Consider the following 18815-nt stretch of genomic DNA (forward strand, 5'->3'; position numbering starts at 1 on the left):
TGTCTGAAAAATGGATGTACTCTGGTTTTAATTTTGCTGCACGTCCATTTTTGGTCCCTTTTTTGTGGGCACGCTAAAAAATGGATCTGCGGGCGTCCAAAACACATGCCTACACCAGCACAGGCCATTTTTTGGCCCACCTTAGTTAAAGGGCCCCTTAATCCCTAACTCCTATTCTCTTCTTCAGTATCCATGTCTGCTTTATCATGCCCACCTTATCCCTTGTCTTATTGTGTGTCCTGATTAGATTGTAAGCTCTGAAGATCAGGGACTATCTCTTCATGTTCAAGTGTACAGTACTGCGTACGTCTAGTAACGCTATACAAAAGATAAGTAGCAGTAGTAGTAGTACTTTCCTAAAGTATCAGTGTAAATATTCGCATATGATTTAGCCAAGGTCACTTACACCAGCAGTAAATGCTCACACTTAGGAACCCTTTTACTATGCTGTGGTAAGCACTAACGCTGCTTTGCCTTGAAATTTTCTTTGCTAAATTAAAGATTGCCCCAAAAACCTATTTTTTTAAAACTGGTTTTGGGGATACTTGCTGAGCACTATTTTTTTGCACTGGGCAGCTGCGACCTGTGTTCTGTTCTGGATATGTATGTGGTTGACATTTAGCTCTTTTTAATATATTTTCTTTGGGATGATTAATGTTGGTTCTTTTTTCCTTTGTTCTATTTGAATTGTGGTTCCTTTCTTTATCATAGATTTAATTTTGTTGTATTGTAAACCACTAGGTTACATTTTTATGAATGGTGGTATATCAAATAAACCATTCTACAACCATAACTATAATGCATGCTTACCATAGGGCAAAAAGCACTACAGTGGGACATATTTAGGCATCCACACAGTAGTTTCGGGATTGGCGCATACTTCCCACACGCTAAAAAATAGATTTTAATTTTTAGCACTGGGGCGTGGCTGGGGGCAGAGAGTAGGTGTGCACTGCATTAATTGGTTAGCACAGCTACATCACCGTGCGCCGACCAATTAGCATGTGGTTAGCACATGAGCCCATCCCGCCGCGCTAATGGGGAAATTAGCGCATGGCCACTAATATGGAAAATGGGGTCATTTTGTGCCACTCTAAAAGTGGCCTCAGTATGCGGGAAAGACCCATGCTAGGGATAGCGCAGGCCACTTTTTAGGGCAGCTTAGTAAAAGGACCCCTTAGATTGCTAAAAATGTGCATATACTTGGCTAAGAATCACAGAATTTATAAGTGTTTATTTGGATGCTGGTGAAAGAATTCCTTAATAATTTATAATTTGCATTACTGATTTTATATAGTATAGTTTTTATTACTTGTGCTGTCTGTTACTAATTTATTTATAAATTTATCTTTTTCATGGTTTTCAAAACTGTTGATATGCTTAAATATTGCATGCTTATTTTAATAAATTAATGAAGACTTGTAAAAATGTGCATAACATATTAGTATTCTATACTGCAGCCTGCCCACACTCCACCCAGACTCCACCTTCCAACTATGCACCTTCATATTTAGGCACCATTTTATTGAATAGTGCAGAGTTGGAATACTGGCATTTATAATGTATATACACACATATTTGTGTATATTTATTGTATTTATTTATTTGGATATTGGCTCACGTCTTTTTCAGTTTAGGCTCAAATGAGTTACATTCAGGTATAGTTGGTATTTCCCTGTCCCTTGAGGGCTCACAATGTAAAGGGCCCTTTTGCCAAGCTGTGGTAAAAAGTGGCCTTAGTGTGCCTTTATGCAAGTCTTTTCCACACACTGCCATTTTTCTTGCAGCATTAAAAAAAAAAGCCAATTTCCATTATTTGAATTAATGGTCATGTGCTAATGTTAGCAAAGAAAAAAACAACGAAGCACAAAAAAGCAAAGATTTATTTATTTATTTGTTATATTTGTATCCCACATTTTCCCACCTATTTGCAGGCTCAATGAGGCTTACATCGTACCGTAAGGTGTTCACCAAGACCGGTATGGAAACAAATACAATTTGATATTAGGGTCGGGTAAAGTTAGTATATTTAGAGGGGCATAATTGAATGCAAACGCCTATCTCCATGGGCGTTTATCTCCGAGAACGGGTCCGTGAAGGGGCGGGCCGAACCGTATTTTCGAAAAAATGGACGTTTTTGTGCTGGGCGTCCAGCTCAAAAACATCCTAATCCGAGCCATTTGGTCATGGGAGGGGCCAGGATTCGTAGTACACTGGCCCCCCTGATATGCCAGGAAACCAACTGGGCACCCTAGGTCAGTGCGGTGGACTTCAGAAAAAGCTCCCACATGCATAGCTCCCTTACCACGGGTGCTGAGCTCCCAACCCCCCTCCCTCAAAACCCACTACCCACAAATGTACAACACTACCATAGCTCTTAGGGGTGAAGGGGGCACCTACATGTGGGTACAGTGGGTTTTGGAGGCCTCCCATTTACCAGCACAATTGTTACAGGTAGGGGGGATGGGCCTGGGTCCACCTGGCTGAAGTGCACTGCGGTACCCACTAAAAGTGCTCCAGGGACCTGCATACACGCAGGCCTCTAGGACTTGTTGCTGCTGTATAACATTGGCACACCAGTTGACACCTGAAGACTAATCTCTCCGAAAACGTCCTTTATTGGAATAAGCACGTTTACTCACAGTTAACTGCAGAGGTTATGCCCCACTGGCAACGAGTCTCCCTGGTACTGAGATTAGCAGTAGGTCAGAGCTGGCAGAATGCTGTACAATGCCCTCTTTCAGCCACATTCAAGGTAAGAACTAAGTTGTCTAACGTGGCTAACACAGGAAAGGGAACTAAAACTGGCTTACAAAAATGGCCACTACCGCATGGACTACAACAGGAAACACAACAGGGCACACTCTGACCCAGTAGGCAGGGGGAAAAGCACCATGGGAGAAGAGTCTACCAACTACCAACATCGTGAGACTGTAACACAAGCTAATGAAATCACAGAGCCCAGTACCCTACACCCACCACATTGCAATGCTGATGTGACCCTGTAGTGCACCCGAGAGCCACATCTGACCCAGGGAAAGGCTGTGAGAGGATCGAACACATTCTGCTGTCATGGAGGTGGGTACGGCATTTGAGGCTGGCATACAGGCTGGGAAAAAAGTTTTTAAAAGTGGGGGGTTTTTTGGTGGGAGGGGGTTAGTGACCACTGGGGGAGTCCAGGGACGTCATCCCCGATTCCCTCCAGTGGTCATCTGGGCAGTTGGGGCACTTTTTTGGGACTTGTTCGTGAAAAAAAAGGGTCCAAAAAAAGTGACCCAAAATCGCGGTAAAAACGACTTTTTTTTTTATTATCAGCTACAGACGCCCATCTCTCCTCGGCTGATAACCACGCCCCAGTCCCGCCTCCGACACGTCCCCATCAACTTTATTCTTTTCCGCGACAGAGTGCAGTTGGAAACGCCCAAAATCGGCTTTCGATTACACAGATTTGGGCGCCTTTGCGAGAAAAACGCCCATCTCCTGATTTGGATCGAAATATAGGCGTTTTTCTCTTTCGATTATAAGCTGGTTAGTATACAGTTTATAGAATTAGTTAGTATATAGTTTATAGAATTACCCCCACATGACTGCAGCTGGTACAGGGTGAGAGTCCTAGGTACTGGGGTGGATTTATATAAAACATACTTGACATATGGGAAATGCTTTATAAACTGCTTTTTATACTGAATAATTGTAATCTGAGGTGTAGAAAAGCTACAGAAATTCCTCCTGAATCTCTTTCATGTTTGATGGAAATTGATTTCATATCCCTGTCTCCCCCCCCCCCCCCCCCCCTCCCCTCGAGCATGTTGCCAGATGGAAGAGAGCGCCTGGGTACATTTTAAGATTTCATGATGCAGGTGCTGTGACTTGCAAAACAGACGTTCCTACAAAGTAAGAATTTTATTAGAAATTTCACAAAGACAAAATTCTTCAACAGAATTTGTAAAATGACAACATTTACTATGTGCTTAAGTATTAGCTTGATGAAAAGATGAATTTTTAAAAGAAATACATTTTAAAACATAATTCCACAAAAAGACTGGAGTGAGTCCTTATCATGAGTGACTGCCACGTAGACAGTATTTGAAGTCATGATGCAATTAATTATCCCTACACACACATTTCAAGGCAGTGATTGTGTAGGTAGATTTACTGACCTTTAGAGCATTGAAGGTACTTGTTCAGACGCATTCTAAGTGAATGGCTAGAGGAATTTTACCTAGTAAATGTCAGGCTCTTAAAATGATAATGTAAATAAAGTGAAATGCAAGATAGGGAAAGTAATATGTTGGCATTCCAGTCTTGAGCAAGGATCCCATAGAGGACAATAGCCCTGACACACCCAGGTGGAGAGACAATTTCCAGTAGCTTTAAGTGGAATTCACTCCCCTTGCAGGTGGCAGGTAGAAATGATCCTTAATATCTCTTCAGCTGACATGTAGCCACATGTCTATGTTTTTTCAACAGAAACAGCCAGACTGGTTGACTGACTCAGAAGTTTCCAGTGGCCCCATCTACAGTATATAGTGCAAATAGTGTTTGTGGACTAAGGGAACACAATAATGAGGGGTGATTTCAATTACCCCGATATCATCATGGCATGCTAGGGAGGTAACATTCCTTGAAGAAATTAAGGATTGCTTTATGGAGCAGCTGGTTCAGGAACCAACAAGAGGAGAAACAATTCTAGACCTAGTCCTTAGTGGAGCTCATGAACTGATGCAGGAGGTAATAGTGCTGGGGCCACTTGGTAACAGTGATCATAACATGATCAGATTTGATATAATCTCTGGAGTAAGTACACACAGGAAATCCAATACATTAGCATTTAACTTTCAAAAAGGTGACTACAATAAAATGAGAAGAATGGTCAAAACAAAATTAGAGGATCAACTGCAAAGGTCAAAAATTTATATCAGGTGTGAATGCTGTTCAAAAATACCATCCTGGAAGCCCAGACCAGATATATTCCATGTACTAAAAAAGGACGAAGGAAGAGCAAGCAACAGCCAGCATGGTTAAAAAGTGAGGTGAAGGAAGAAATTGGAGCTAAAAGAAAATCCTTGAGAAAATGGAAGAAGGATTCAACTGAAAATAGGAAATAGCATAGGGAATGGCAAGTCAAATGCAAAGCACTGAAAAGGAAGGCAAAGAGAGACTTTGAAAAAGAAGATTGCATTGCAGGCAAAAACACATAGTAAAGACTTTTTAGGTATATTAGAAGCAAGAAGCAGGCAAAAGAATCAGTTGGGCTGCTAGATGACAGGAGGGTAAAAAGGGCACTCAGGGAAGACAAGGCCATAGCGGAGAGATTAATAAATGAATGTGTTGCTTCTTTTTTCACTGAGGAAGTTGTGGGAGAGTAAGAGAAACTGAAACAAATATCTATAACCTGGAAGATATAATGGAGCAATTTGACAAATTGAAGAGTAACAAATTGCCTGTAACCGATGGTAAACATCTCAGTGTACTGATAGACTTGAAAATGAACTTGCAGAGTTATTGTTAATAATAAGTAATTTATCTTTAAAGTCAAGCATGGTACCAGAAGATTGGAAGATAGTCAATTTATTGCCAATTTTTAAAAAAGAGTTCCTGAGGTGATCTGGGAAATTATAGTAAAATAGTAACATCCCCCCCCCCCCCCCCCCGATATTAAAAAACATTTAATTGGCCAGGATCTGCACCTGGTCAGTTAAATGCTTCATAATCGGCTATTCAGTGGGGGATAGCCGGCTATCTTCCACTGAATTTCATCAGTTAGTAACTAGCTGGTTATATCAGGTGATTTAACCTGCTATCCACTGATTTTCAGCCCCACTTTAGCAGCTATATTGGCCATGTGAATACATGGGATATCTTTGGCTGTTTTGAAGATAACCAGCTAAATCTGAATATCGACTTAGCCAGTTATATTCAGCCAAAAACAAACCTGATATTCAATGCTGGTCACCAGAAATAGCCCAGCATTGAATTTCCGGGTTTAGTGCTGACTGCAGGAGTTAGGCGGGCTAACTCCTGTGGTCTAAATATTGGCTTCATAGTAACATAGTAGATGATGGCAGATAAGGACCCGTACAGTCCATCCAGTCTGCCCAACAAGATAACTCATCGAATGAAGTATGATGTGAACTACATATGTATACTTGATCATGATTTGTCCTTGTCATTTTCAGGGCATAGACCGTAGAAGTTTGCCTAGCACTGGCCTTCTTCTGAAGCTACTGAAGCTGAATCTGACCAGCCACAATCAGGACACAGACTGAAGAAGTCTGCCCAGCAACTGGTTTTGCTTCCCAATTATGGGTGTTGCCATCTTATCACCTCTAAGCTTGTTTGGTTCTATTCCTTCTATACAGGATTCCTTTGTGTTTATCCTACACATTTTTGAATTCTATTACCGCTTTCATCTCCACCACCTCCCTTGGGAGAGCATTCCAGGTATCCATCACACTATCTTTGAAAAAGTACTTCCTGACATTAATCCTGAGTCAGCTCCCCGGCAACCTCAATTCATGCCCTCTAGTTCTACCACCTTCCCATCCCTGTAAAAAGGTTTGTTTGTAGATTTATACCTTTCAAATATTTGAATGTCTGTATCATATCACCCGTGTCTCTCCTTTCCTCCAGGGTATACATGTTCAGGTCCTCAAGTTTCTCCTCATAGGTCTTATGACATAAACCCCATATCATTTTTGTCACTTTTCTCTGAACTGCTTCAAGTCTTTTTACGTCCTTAGCAAGATACAGCCTCTAAAACTGAACATAATACTCCAAGTGGGGCGTACTACTATTTATCATTTCAATAGTGCTACTAGACATATGCAGCACTGTACACTGAACATGTAAGAGACAGTCTCTGCTCAACAGAGCTTACAATTTAATCAAGACAGACAAACAGGGCACATAAGGGATAAGGGACTTACTTAAGGTGGGAATTATAAAACAGACATGGGTACTGAACAAGTGAATAGGAGTTAGGAGTTAAAAGCAGCCTCAAAAGGTGGGCTTTTAACCTAGATTTGAAGATGGCCAGAGTTGGAGCTTGACTTACAGATTAGCAAGCCAATGACTTGAACAGGGGTGTCAGCACCTCCTTTCTTCTGCTGGTTATTCTATTCAGCCTAGCATCCTTCTGGCCATGGCCTCCACCATGACGCAATTGTTTTGAGACCTTGAGATCCTCAGACATCATCACCCCAAGGTCCCTCTCCTGAGCTCTACTTATAAATCTCTGTCCTCCTATCTGGTACATCTCCTTTGGGTTTCTGCACCCCAAGTGCATTGCTCTGTACTTCTTGGCATTAAATTTTAACTGCTGAATAAATTGGTACAGATCTAAACTTTTTTCTTTTATACAAGAAATTTTTTTAAATGCATAAAATACAATCAAATTAAGAATGAAAGTGATGTGCTCAATCCAAACGTGCAGTCATCCAAGCATGAGACAGACAAAGAACCATCATACCACATCAAATGTTCTCATATCATATTGCCAAATTGAATCAACCACTGTTTGATTGCACCCAAACAGTAACATAGTCATATGCATCAAAGAAAACCCAAAAATGTAGGAATCACCTAGTCCTCAGACTTCAGCAAATGCAGTGATGATTCAAAACAGTCTACAAAAAATAGTACTTATCTTGAAATAGATGGCTAATGATGAAATCGCCACAAATCCATATGCCCCTGACACAGTCAAAGAACCAGGTAGCTCATGTCCCAAACCAAAACCAAAACCAAAAGTGAAAACTAAAACAAGTCCTCTTCATATACGCTTTATCTCATCAAAAGAATTTTTTAGATCTGTACCAATTTATTCAGCATTTATAAGCAGTGGGGTACAGTTGTGAAATATAAATGTACTCCCTGAGGTTATTTATTTGAGATAAATTTTTAACTGCCAGACCTTTGATCATTCTTCTAATTTTTGAAGATTTCTTCTCTTGGCTTCTACTCCCTCCGGGGTATCCATTCTATTGGCTATCTTCATGTCTTCTGCAAAATGGCAAACTTTTCCTTCTAACCCTTCAACAAAATCTCTCACAAATATATTAAACAGAATCAGCCCCAATACTGACCCCTGTAGAACTCCACAACTCACATTCCTTTCCTTCGAGTGGATTTCATTTACCACCAGCCTCTGTTGCAGGTTGGCCAACTAGGGGTATGTTTACTAAGGCGCGTTAGCGTTTTTAATGTGCCTGTAAGTTTAAGGCATAATAAACACTAACAAGCCTATACATTTCTATGGGCGCATTAGCGTTTAATGCGCATACACCATTTATGTGCATTAAAAATGCTAACGCGCACATAGCTCCGCTTAGTAAACCTAGCCCATAGTTTCCAATCCAGTTCATCACTTTCAGGCTTATTTTCGAAAGAGAAGGACGCCCATCTATTGACACAAATCGGAAGATGGGCGTCCTTCTCATAGGGTCGCCCAAATCGGCATAATCAAAAGCCAATTTTGGGCATCCCAACTGCTTTCCATCGCGGGGACGACCAAAGTTCCCAGGGGCATGTTGGAGGCTTAGCGAAAACGGGACTTGGGCGTGCCTAACACATGGGCGTCCTCGACCCATAATGGAAAAAAGGAGCGTCTCTGACGAGCATTTGGACAACTTTAACTGGTCCAGTTTTTCTTACGACCAAGGCACAAAAAGGTGCCCGAACTGACCCAATGACCACCAGAGGGAATCAGGGATGACCTCCAGTTACTCCCCCAGTGGTCACTAACCCCCTCCCACCCTAAAAAAAGAACTTTAAAAATATTTTTTGCCAGCCTCTATGCCAACCTCAAATGTCATACTCCGGTCCATCGCAGCAGTATGCAGGTCCCTGGAGCAGTTTTTGTGGGTGCAGTGCACTTCAGGCAGGTAGACCCAGGCCCATCCCCCCTACCTGTTACACTTGTGGTGGTAAATGTGAGCCCTCCAAAACCCACCACAAACCCACTGCACCCACATCTAGGTGCCCTCCTTCACCCCTAAGGGCTATGATAGTGATGTACAGTTGTGGGGAGTGGGTTTTGGGGGGCTCAGCACACAAGGTAAGGGAGCTATGTACCTGGGAGCTTTTTCTGAAGTCCACTGCAGTGCCCCCTAGGGTGCCTGGTTGGTGTCCTGGCATGTGAGGGGGACCAGTGCACTAGAAGTGCTGGCTCCTCCCATGACCAAAGGGTTTGCATTTGGTCGTTTCTCAGATGGGTGTCCTTAGTTTCCATTATCGCTGAAAATCAGAAACGACTAAGCCTAAGGACGACCATCTCTAGGGATGACCTAAATGTCAAGATTTGGGCACCCCTGACTGTATTATCGAAACAAATGATGGATGCCCATCTTGTTTCGATAATACAGGTCCCCCCCTTCACCGGGGGGGGGGATGTCCTCCAGAAAATTTGGGTGCCCCTTTCGATTATGCCCCTCTTTGTGTCCTAAGTTCAGCCCTCTTAGCTTATTCAAGAGTCTTCTGTGAAATCCAAGTACATTATACCTAGCGCATGTCCTTTATTCATTTCTTTGGTCATCCAGTCAAAGAAATGACTGGTAAGCCTGACATCGGTGCCGGGCAAAATGGTAGAGACTATTGTACCACTGACGTCATCTATGTGTATTGACGTTGAGGCGCTCCACAGCTGATGTCTCCATTCTTGTGTTCTAAGGAAATCCTAAAGCCATATTTTCCTTGGTTTTTTATTGAGTGACAACCTAAAAAGATTTGTTTGACCCCTGATGCAGGCTTTGATGCCGAAACATGGCCGTGTCGGGTCGTCATTTTATTACTAATAAAGTTTTTTGGATTTCCTCCGCAACTCGCCCTCGCTTTTTGTGTTCATTGCTTCAGAGACTATTGTAAAGCACAAAATTATAGATTATATACATAAGCATGATTTAATGAGACAAAGCCAACATGGATTTAGTCAAGGGAAATCTAGCCTCACCAATCCACTACATTTCTTTGAAGGGGTGAATAAACATGTGGATAAAAGTAAGCCGGTTGATTTTGCGAATCTGGATTTTCAAAAGGCATTTGACAAAGCCCCTCATGAAAGACTCCTGAGGAGATTAGAAAGTCATGGAATAGGAGGTAATATCATATTGTGGATTAAGAACTGGTTAAAAGATAAAAGAACAGAGAGTAGGGTTAAATGGTCAGCATTCTCAATGGAGAAGAGTAGATTGTGGGGCTCCCCAGGGGTCTGTGCTGGGACTGCTGCTTTTCAACATATTTATAAATGATCTAGAGAAAGGAATAACTAGTGAGGTAATTAAATTTGTTGATAACACAAAGTTATTTAAAGTTGTTAAATTGCAAGAGGATTGTGATGCAAGGTTTCACATTAGGAATCACCTCCCAAGAAAAGGATTTAGGTGTTATCACTGATGATACTTTGGAACCCTCTGCTCATTGTGCAGCAGCAGCTAAGAAAGGAAATAGAATGTTAGGAATTATTAGGAAAGGAATGGAAAGTGGGGCACTAATGAGCTGTTGACTAAGATGGATGCCTGATCTCCCATCTCCTGCCAGCAAGACAAGAAAATCAACTAGAATAGTGTTCTAAGCAAGATTTTCTCTGCTTCTCTGCTTAACGCCAGCAAACTACCTTATGTCAAGTTCAAAAGCATCAAAAGCTGATTCCTCTGCATCCATCATCTCAGGATCAAAAAGAACAAAATTGGATCCCCCGACACCGGAGAAAATGGCACCTGGGAAATCCACTCCTGCACTGACAGAAGCAGTTTTAGAAGAACTTCGAGCACTTCGAGATCTAACCTCAAAGCATTATGAAACCACTTGTAAACTGAAGGCAGAAATTACAAACATTACCAACCAGGGGCGTAGCTACGGGTGGGCAGGCCCGCCCAGAAGCAGATGCTTACCGTGACCATCTCCCACCCCTGCCGCAGCGCTTCATTTAATGTTGTCGGCGCTGCTGTTACAGTTTCCCACCCCCGCGGCGGCACTTTACACTTTACCTGGCAGCAATGCTACAGATGCAGCGCTGACGTCCGACGTCCTGCTCCGGGGCCTTCCACGCTGATGTAACTTCCTGTTACGGAGGCGGGACGCGGAAGGCCCCGGAGCAGGACGTCGGACGTCAGCGCTGCATCTGTAGCGTTGCTTGCTGTCAGGTAAAGTGTAAAGCGCTGCCGGGAAATTGTAACTGCAGCGCCGACAACATTAAATGAAGCGCTGCGGCAGGGGTGGGAGAGGGTGAGGAAGTCAGTGGGGTGCTGCGTGCTGGCCCAGAAGTAAGGGGAGGGGAGGGAACAGAAGGGTGCTGGACTTGCCAGGGGCAGAGGGTTGGAGGGAAGGGAGATAGGTTTTGGGATTTGCAGAGGGGAGGTTGGAAGGAAGGGGAGAGGTTTTGGATTTGCAGAGGGGAGTTGGAAGGAAGGAGAGAGGTTTTGGGATTTGCAGAGGGGAGATTGGAAGGAAGGGGAGAGGTTTTGGAATTTGCAGAGGGGAGGTTGGAGGGAAGGGAAGAGGTTTTGGATTTGCAGAGGGGAGGTTGGTTGGAAGGAAGGAGAGATGTTTTGGGATTTGCAGAGGGGAGATTGGAAGGAAGGGGAGAGGTTTTGGAATTTGCAGAGGGGAGGTTGGAGGGAAGGGAAGAGGTTTTGGATTTGCAGAGGGGAGGTTGGAAGAAAGGAGAGAAGTTTTGGGATTTGCAGAGGGGAGGTTGGAAGGAAGGGGAGAGGTTTTGGGATTTGCAGAGGGGAGGTTGGAAGGAAGGGGAGAGGTTTTGGAATTTGTAGAGGGGAGGTTGGAAGGAAGGAGAGAGGTTTTGGGATTGGAAGGGGAGAGGTTGGAAGGAAGGGGAGAGGTTTTGGATATATAGGGGGGTGGAAGGAAGGAGAGAGGTGCTGGATATGCAGGGGGGGTGGAGGGAAAGGGGAGAAGTGCTGGATATGCAGAGGGTTGAAGTGAAGGGGAGAGGTGCTGGACTTGTATGGGGGCTGGATGAAAGGGAAAGAGGTGCTGAACATGTAGGGGGGGCTGGATGAAAGGGAGACAGATGCTGGACGTGGGGGGGGGGGCTGAAGGAGAGGTGCTGAATATGCAGATGATGATATGCAGAGGGAAGGGAGAGAGATGCAGGGAGAAAGAGCCAGATGCATAAGGGGAAGGAAAGAGAGGAAGAGAAGCTGGTTGGGGGGTGGGATCAGAGAGGAGAGGGACACATTGGTGTGGAGGAGGGAGAAAGGGGACATAGGAAAGTATACAGATACAGAAGGGAGTTGATGGGCATTAGGTGGGAGCATGGGGACAGGGACACAAATGTGAGATGCTGTATGGAGATGGCACATGGGCACAGAGGGGTAATGCCTGACCAAGGGGGGGGGGGGAACGGGGATATGGAATACAGATAAAATGCTGGACACTGGAGAGGGGGGTATATGGACACGGGGGGGGGGAGAGATACCAGACAAGGGAGAGAATAGGAAGGCAGAAGGGATATGCTGGGCATGGGGTGCATAGGTGCACAGAGGAATGATGATGGATGAGGGGATATGAACACAGGGGAGATACTGAACAAGGAAATATAGGAAAACAGAGATGGGAGATGGATGATAGACATGAAGAAAGAAGAAATGTCAAATGGGAGACCCTGGCAAGTGAGTTAAGAGAAGACAGAGGGAAGCAGAAACCAGAGACTGGGACCAATATGATTTGAGAAAAAATGACCAGACAACAAAAAGGTATAAAAAAAATATTTTATTTTTAATGTTGTGAATATAATATGTTGGAATTGGAATGTACATCTTGCCAAAGTTGATGGTAAACATGGCTGGGGTCCAGGACAGAAATCTAGGAAAGGACCCCAAAGTCCATTACCAGGCTGCACCTTCAGCTTCCAGTATGCAGGCTTTCTCTGGCCAAGGAACCAAGCACAATTGCCCTAGTTGCATCCCCTAACACCATCCCTGGCATGTGCCATCTTTATATTTTGCACAGGAGCAAATGCCTTTCTTTCTTGTTTCTCTGGTGTTGTACTACATGCAAGGTCTAGTTTCTTGGGGTTTCCGTTTAATTTATATTTCTAGAGTTTGTGGTCACTTATTCTGTATTTGGCATTTGTGTCTTGTGTGTGTGACTGAGGTATTCTGTTAGCATGAAGTTTCTATGTAGCATTCTGTAGTAATTTGGCTTGTTCAGCTTTCCTGATAAATGTATTTGTATTTTAGGGTCCTACTATAATATTTAAGGCACTTCTTTTTCATAGGTAGGATCTTTGTTTTTGGAAGTTAGTGTTGACATGGTAGATTTGCTCTAGGTTCTGAGTGACTTTTGTTTTATAGATTTTTTTAAGTTAATTTATAATATGTCTGTAATTGAGATTACACTAGAAAACAAAATTTCTTTATATGATGAGTTTTATGGAGAATTGTCCTTGCTGTGCTCTGTATCCATTGTTGGTGGACAGCCAGGAGGTTCTCTGGATGCAGAATGTGTTTGGCTTCAATACCATATATGTGTTGGAGAACCATGGCTCAGTGGGGCTGAATAGTACAGTCTATTGTACTTCCCTTAGCTCTCAATTGGCCTGCAGCCACTGAAACCTGCACTGCAACCCTCATTGAAGTTATGGGGAGTGGGGTAGGGACAGAGCATGGGTGCATCAGGTTTGCTGTTTTTTTCTTTTTCAAAAAAGTTGGCAACTCTAGTGCCCACCCATCCAACCTGTTGGCCCACCCAAAAATTGCCTTCTGGCTACGCCACTGTTACCAACTCACTGTGGGCATTTCAAATTCAAGTTGAAGAATTAGAGAAGAGACATGATCACACAGCTCTACAAGTGGCCCATCTTCAAGAAACTTCATCGGCACAGCTTAAAAAACTGGAGCTTGACATCGAAGATCTGGCTAATAGATCCAGGCGGAATAACATTAGAATAATGGGCTTGAAAGGAGGCCTAGAAGGAACTAATATAATAGATTTTTTAAAGTGAATGGATTCCATCTGTGCTTAATATTACCTTTGAATCTCCGTTAGAGTTTGAGCGTGCGCATTGAGTGCCTTCTTCCAAGAAGCTCAATCAGCCGCACCCCAGGCCCATCGTTGCGAAGTTACTGAGGTTTCAGCAGGCATTGCAGATATTAACCACTGCTCGCAGCCATCCTGCCATATAGGTAGCTCTATATGTCTTTAGGTTTTGTTCTGCATGGAAAGGTATTTTTCTATTTTATTTTCTACTGTTATGAGAGGTGACATATCATTCATATATTATCTCTCCTTACATCACAATAGCTGATAACCTTCCCAATACAGCTCTTAAAGTAGTTTCTTGGAATGTAAGTGATCTAAAGCATCCTGTCAAACATAAGAAAATATTCACACATCTCAAAAAGTTTAGACCATCCATTATATTTTTACAAGAAACACACATTACTAACCTAAGTAAGCTAATCTCTCCTTACAAATGGATATCACAATCTATGGATGCTCCTTCAGCAGGGAGGAGGAATGGAGTCTCCATACTTTTTCATAAAGATCTACAGCTCAATATACATGAGCCATTATTTGACAATGAGGGGTGTTGGCTAATAGCCAGAGTAGAAATCTCCGCTCAACAGTTACTACTTATAAACATTTATGCACCGAACACTGATTCACCAGATTTTTCTTCGCTCATTGTTTCACACAATTTCTTCTTTTGATCCTATCCCCTTACTTATATCTGGTGACTTCAATCTTCCACCCGCTAACTGGTTAGATAAAAGTTCTCGTGTCTTCTAATGCACCTCTAAAGGTGTGGTCACATTGCAATCCTTAATCGCCCAATTTAATTTCATAGATCCTTGGCGAACAAAATTTCCTAACATGAGAGACTACACACTCTTCTCCTCATCCCACAATAGTTTCTCTAGAATTGATTATTTTTTACTCTCCATGTCCTTGCTTTCATCAGTCTCAGGAGCTTCTATACATCCAATTGTCATATCTGACCATGCCCATATTTCCCTAAACTTATCCTCTCCATATCTAACTTGTACTAGATTCCCTAACTGGTGCCTAAATGTTAACCTCCTGCAAGATGAAAGATTAAAGTACGAATTAACAATTTCATTTCTGAATTTTTTCAAAACAACTCATCAGAAGCATTATATTTACTAACTATATGGGAGGCTTTTAAGGCAACACTAAGAGGTGAAATAATCTCCTTAGCAGCATATTAAAAAAAAGAACAAGCTATTACACTTGACAATTTAGGAAAGCAAATTAAAGATTGTGAAAGTAAATTTCTAGCATCTCAAAATAAACAATTTTTAAATGAAATGTATCAGATCAAGTATAAATACAATGTAATTGCTAGTGAAATGGCCACACAAGGCATTTTTCAAACCAAAACCCAATATTACATGGGAGGCAACAAAAGTGGTAAGATGCTAGCTAATTATCTTAAACATAGGAAAACCAAAGTTCAGATTTCATCCCTTAAGACTATCAAAAATAAAATTGTAACCTCAACTTCTGAAATCGTTTCATCAATTTTATAATACACTTTATACGACTGAGACAGACGGAGATTCTGTAAAAATAGAAAACTTTCTTTCTCATCTTAAACATCCACAATGGACCTCCTTAGATAATAATATTCTCTTGAAGCCGTTCGATATGGACGAAATTTTGCAGGCTCTTAAAGATGTCCCTTCACACAAAGCACCTGGTCCGGACGGCATCCCCATTGAATTCTATAAATTATTTCAAAATTCACTTTCCCCAACTTTCATACAACTATTCACTTCTACAGACCCCTCAAAAGTCTCACAGAGGCTATTATCACAGTAATACCCAAACCAAATAAAGATCCTCAGTTGGTATAAAATTATAGACCTATTTCTCTCCTCAATTCAGACTACAAAATTTATGCAAAAATATTAGCTAACAGACTGAAGAAAGTAATAAGCAGAGTCATTTCTACAAATCAAATAGGCTTTATGCCAAACAGATTAATATCAGACAACTCCAGATTATTTTTTCATCTGTCACATATTGCCAAGTCTCAAGACTGTCCTATCATAGCCATGTCCCTAGACGCAGAGAAGGCCTTTGATAGGGTAGAATAGCATTATTTATTTTCAATTGTTGAATGGTTTGGAGCATTGTCAAACTTTATAACTAAAATCAAAGTTTTATACCCGCAACCCAAAGTCAAAATCATTGCCAACAACCAACTATCTGAAATTGATATTCCTGCAAAGAGGTATGAGACAAGGATGACCTTTGTATCCCTACCTATTCAATTTGGCATTAGAGCCACTTATCCTAGCCATCAACTCTCAAACCAGCATAACAGGAATAGTATATAAAAACTAGTAAGAAAGGCCCGTTTCTAAACACAATGAAACGGGCGCTAGCAAGGTAAATTCACACCCATCCTCCCTCCCTGGTGAATTCCATGCCCCCCTCCGTCCCTCCGTCTCGCCCTCCCTCCCGAGTTGCAGACCCCATCCCTTGCAGTTCAAGGCCCCCTTCACGCCCCTCCCACCAAGTTGCAGACTCCCCCTCCCTCTGATTAGAACTCCCCATTCGCGTTACTGCCTGGCCCCCCCGTGGCGCAACCCTGTGGACATCACCATTTCCTCCGCAAAACCTGCCCCAAAGCCTCTGTGTACCTCTGCTGACGGAGGCGAACTTCTCTTCTGGGCTGCGGGGCATTCCTTGTTGATTGAGCATCTGTTGAAGTTTCTGTACGTGCGTCTGATGTCAGACGCACGCACACAGACTTCGACAGATAGTCCTTCATCAAGCCAAGCCCCGCAGGCGAGAAGAGAATTTCGTCTCCATTAGCAGAGGTAGGCGAAGGCTTTGGGGAAGGTTTCTCGGAGGAAAGGGTGGTGTGCAGAGGGTCGCAGCAGGGGGGTCCAGGGGGCAGTAACGCAGAGGGGGTGTGCTGCAATCGGAGGGAGGGGGAGTGTGTAACTGATTGGTAGGGGCGTGATGGGCCTTGAAGTGGGAGGGATGGAGGAAGGGAATGACACGTGTGTGGGTGGGGGCGGGTGTGTGGATGACCGTCTGTGTTCCGCCCTCGACGTCATCACGTTTGACGCGAGGGCGGTGCACAGAGACATGGTGAGTTGGATGGCTTCACCACCATGAACTAATGAACCCTTCAGGGAGTGTGCTGATGGCTTCAGAACATTGGCTTCAGAACGTTGAGGTAGCATTTTATGTACAGATGGGGCATGGCTGAGGGTGGGTCTATGAGTGAGAGTGAGTGGTCCTGATAGCCTAGCCTATGAAGAGTACAGGAGTTCAGTGCTTCACTGCCACGGAGTGAGCTTCAGAATGTTCGAGGTGGGATTTATTTATACAGATACGCATTTCAAAATATCTGCATACGCAGATGAAATATTGTTATATATCTCTAATCCTCTTTACCCTTACACAATCTTTCTCTGTAATCGCAGGTTATAAAATCAATCAATCTAAAACAGAAGTTTTACCATTAAACATTCATGCAGTTCCTGGTTTAATTCAACCTTTTAATCTAGTATGGTCCTCTAAAAAACTCAGATATCTCGATATAGATATACAATTCAAGACACTATAAAGTATAATGGAGAAATTATAATTAAATTTCTCAAAGATTTTTATTAAAATGGAATCCATTACATATCTCGTGGTGGGGAACGATTGAGACCATTAAAATGATGGTTACTCCCAAAGTAAATTTTATCCTTAGTATGATTCCAGTGTTGTTCCAAGATTCATTCTATAAGCAAGTTGAAAAATTATTGGGTTCTTTTCTTTGGAAATCCAAAATACCTACAATCTCCTTAAAAAACTCAAAGCTCCAAAGGAAAAACTTGGACTTGCATTTCCTGACTTCTTATTATATCATAAAGCATTTATAACACAACAAGGTTGCTATTGGTTCTCCTCTGAAAAGGATTATATACCTCTATGGCTTCAATTGGAGCAATTTATAATTTCTCCAATACCATTATATATAAGTATATATATGTCTCATGTTTCTTTTGAAGGTAATAATCCTGTTATGTACAATACCAAAGTATGTTTACAAAACTTAGATAGAATATTGGACTTTCCCATCACTTCTTCACTTCAGATACCTATATGGAACAATCCTAAACTTCAAATGAACAAACTTACTTTTTATTGGAAAATCTGGGCTAACAGTGGAATATGGACAATTTGTGTGTAAAGAAATCCAGAATACTTTATTAACATTCCAGGAGCTTCAAACAAAGTCTCATTTACTTAGTACTCAATACTTTCAGTGGAAGCAGCTGTCACACTGTATTAAAAGAACAGATATTCTCAAAGCTGCCAGATCTCATGAACCTTCTATACATAGGTGCCCCGTATAAGAGGCTTGGGGAGGCTAAGCCTACCCAGTCAGCTGTCCTCCCACGTAAGTCTTGCACCCAGGGCCGGCCCAACAACACGGTAAGCATAGCAGGTGGGCGCTGACCTCTGGAGGGCGCCGCCATGCCATGCTTACCTCGCCCTCCCGCTCCCATGTCCCAACTGCCCGCCCTCTTCTCTCCCCCAAGATCCCTTTCCTTTTTTTTTTTCTTTTAAATTTTACCTCCGAGTCCGGCAGCGCAGCAACAGCATCAGTGAAAGCGCTCCCAGTGAAAGTGCTTCCCTTCACTCAGTGTCCCGCCTTCTTCTGATGTCATGACATCAGAAGAAGGCGGGACACTGAGCAAAGAGAAGCGCTTTCACTGGGAGAGCTTTCACTGACGCTGCGCTGCCGGACTCGGAGGTAAATTTAAAAGAAAAAAAAAGCAAAGGGATCTTGGGGGAGGAGAAGAGGGTGGGCAGTTGGG

Source organism: Microcaecilia unicolor, chromosome 2 (genome assembly GCF_901765095.1).
Source record: "Microcaecilia unicolor chromosome 2, aMicUni1.1, whole genome shotgun sequence".
Taxonomy (NCBI): domain Eukaryota; kingdom Metazoa; phylum Chordata; class Amphibia; order Gymnophiona; family Siphonopidae; genus Microcaecilia; species Microcaecilia unicolor.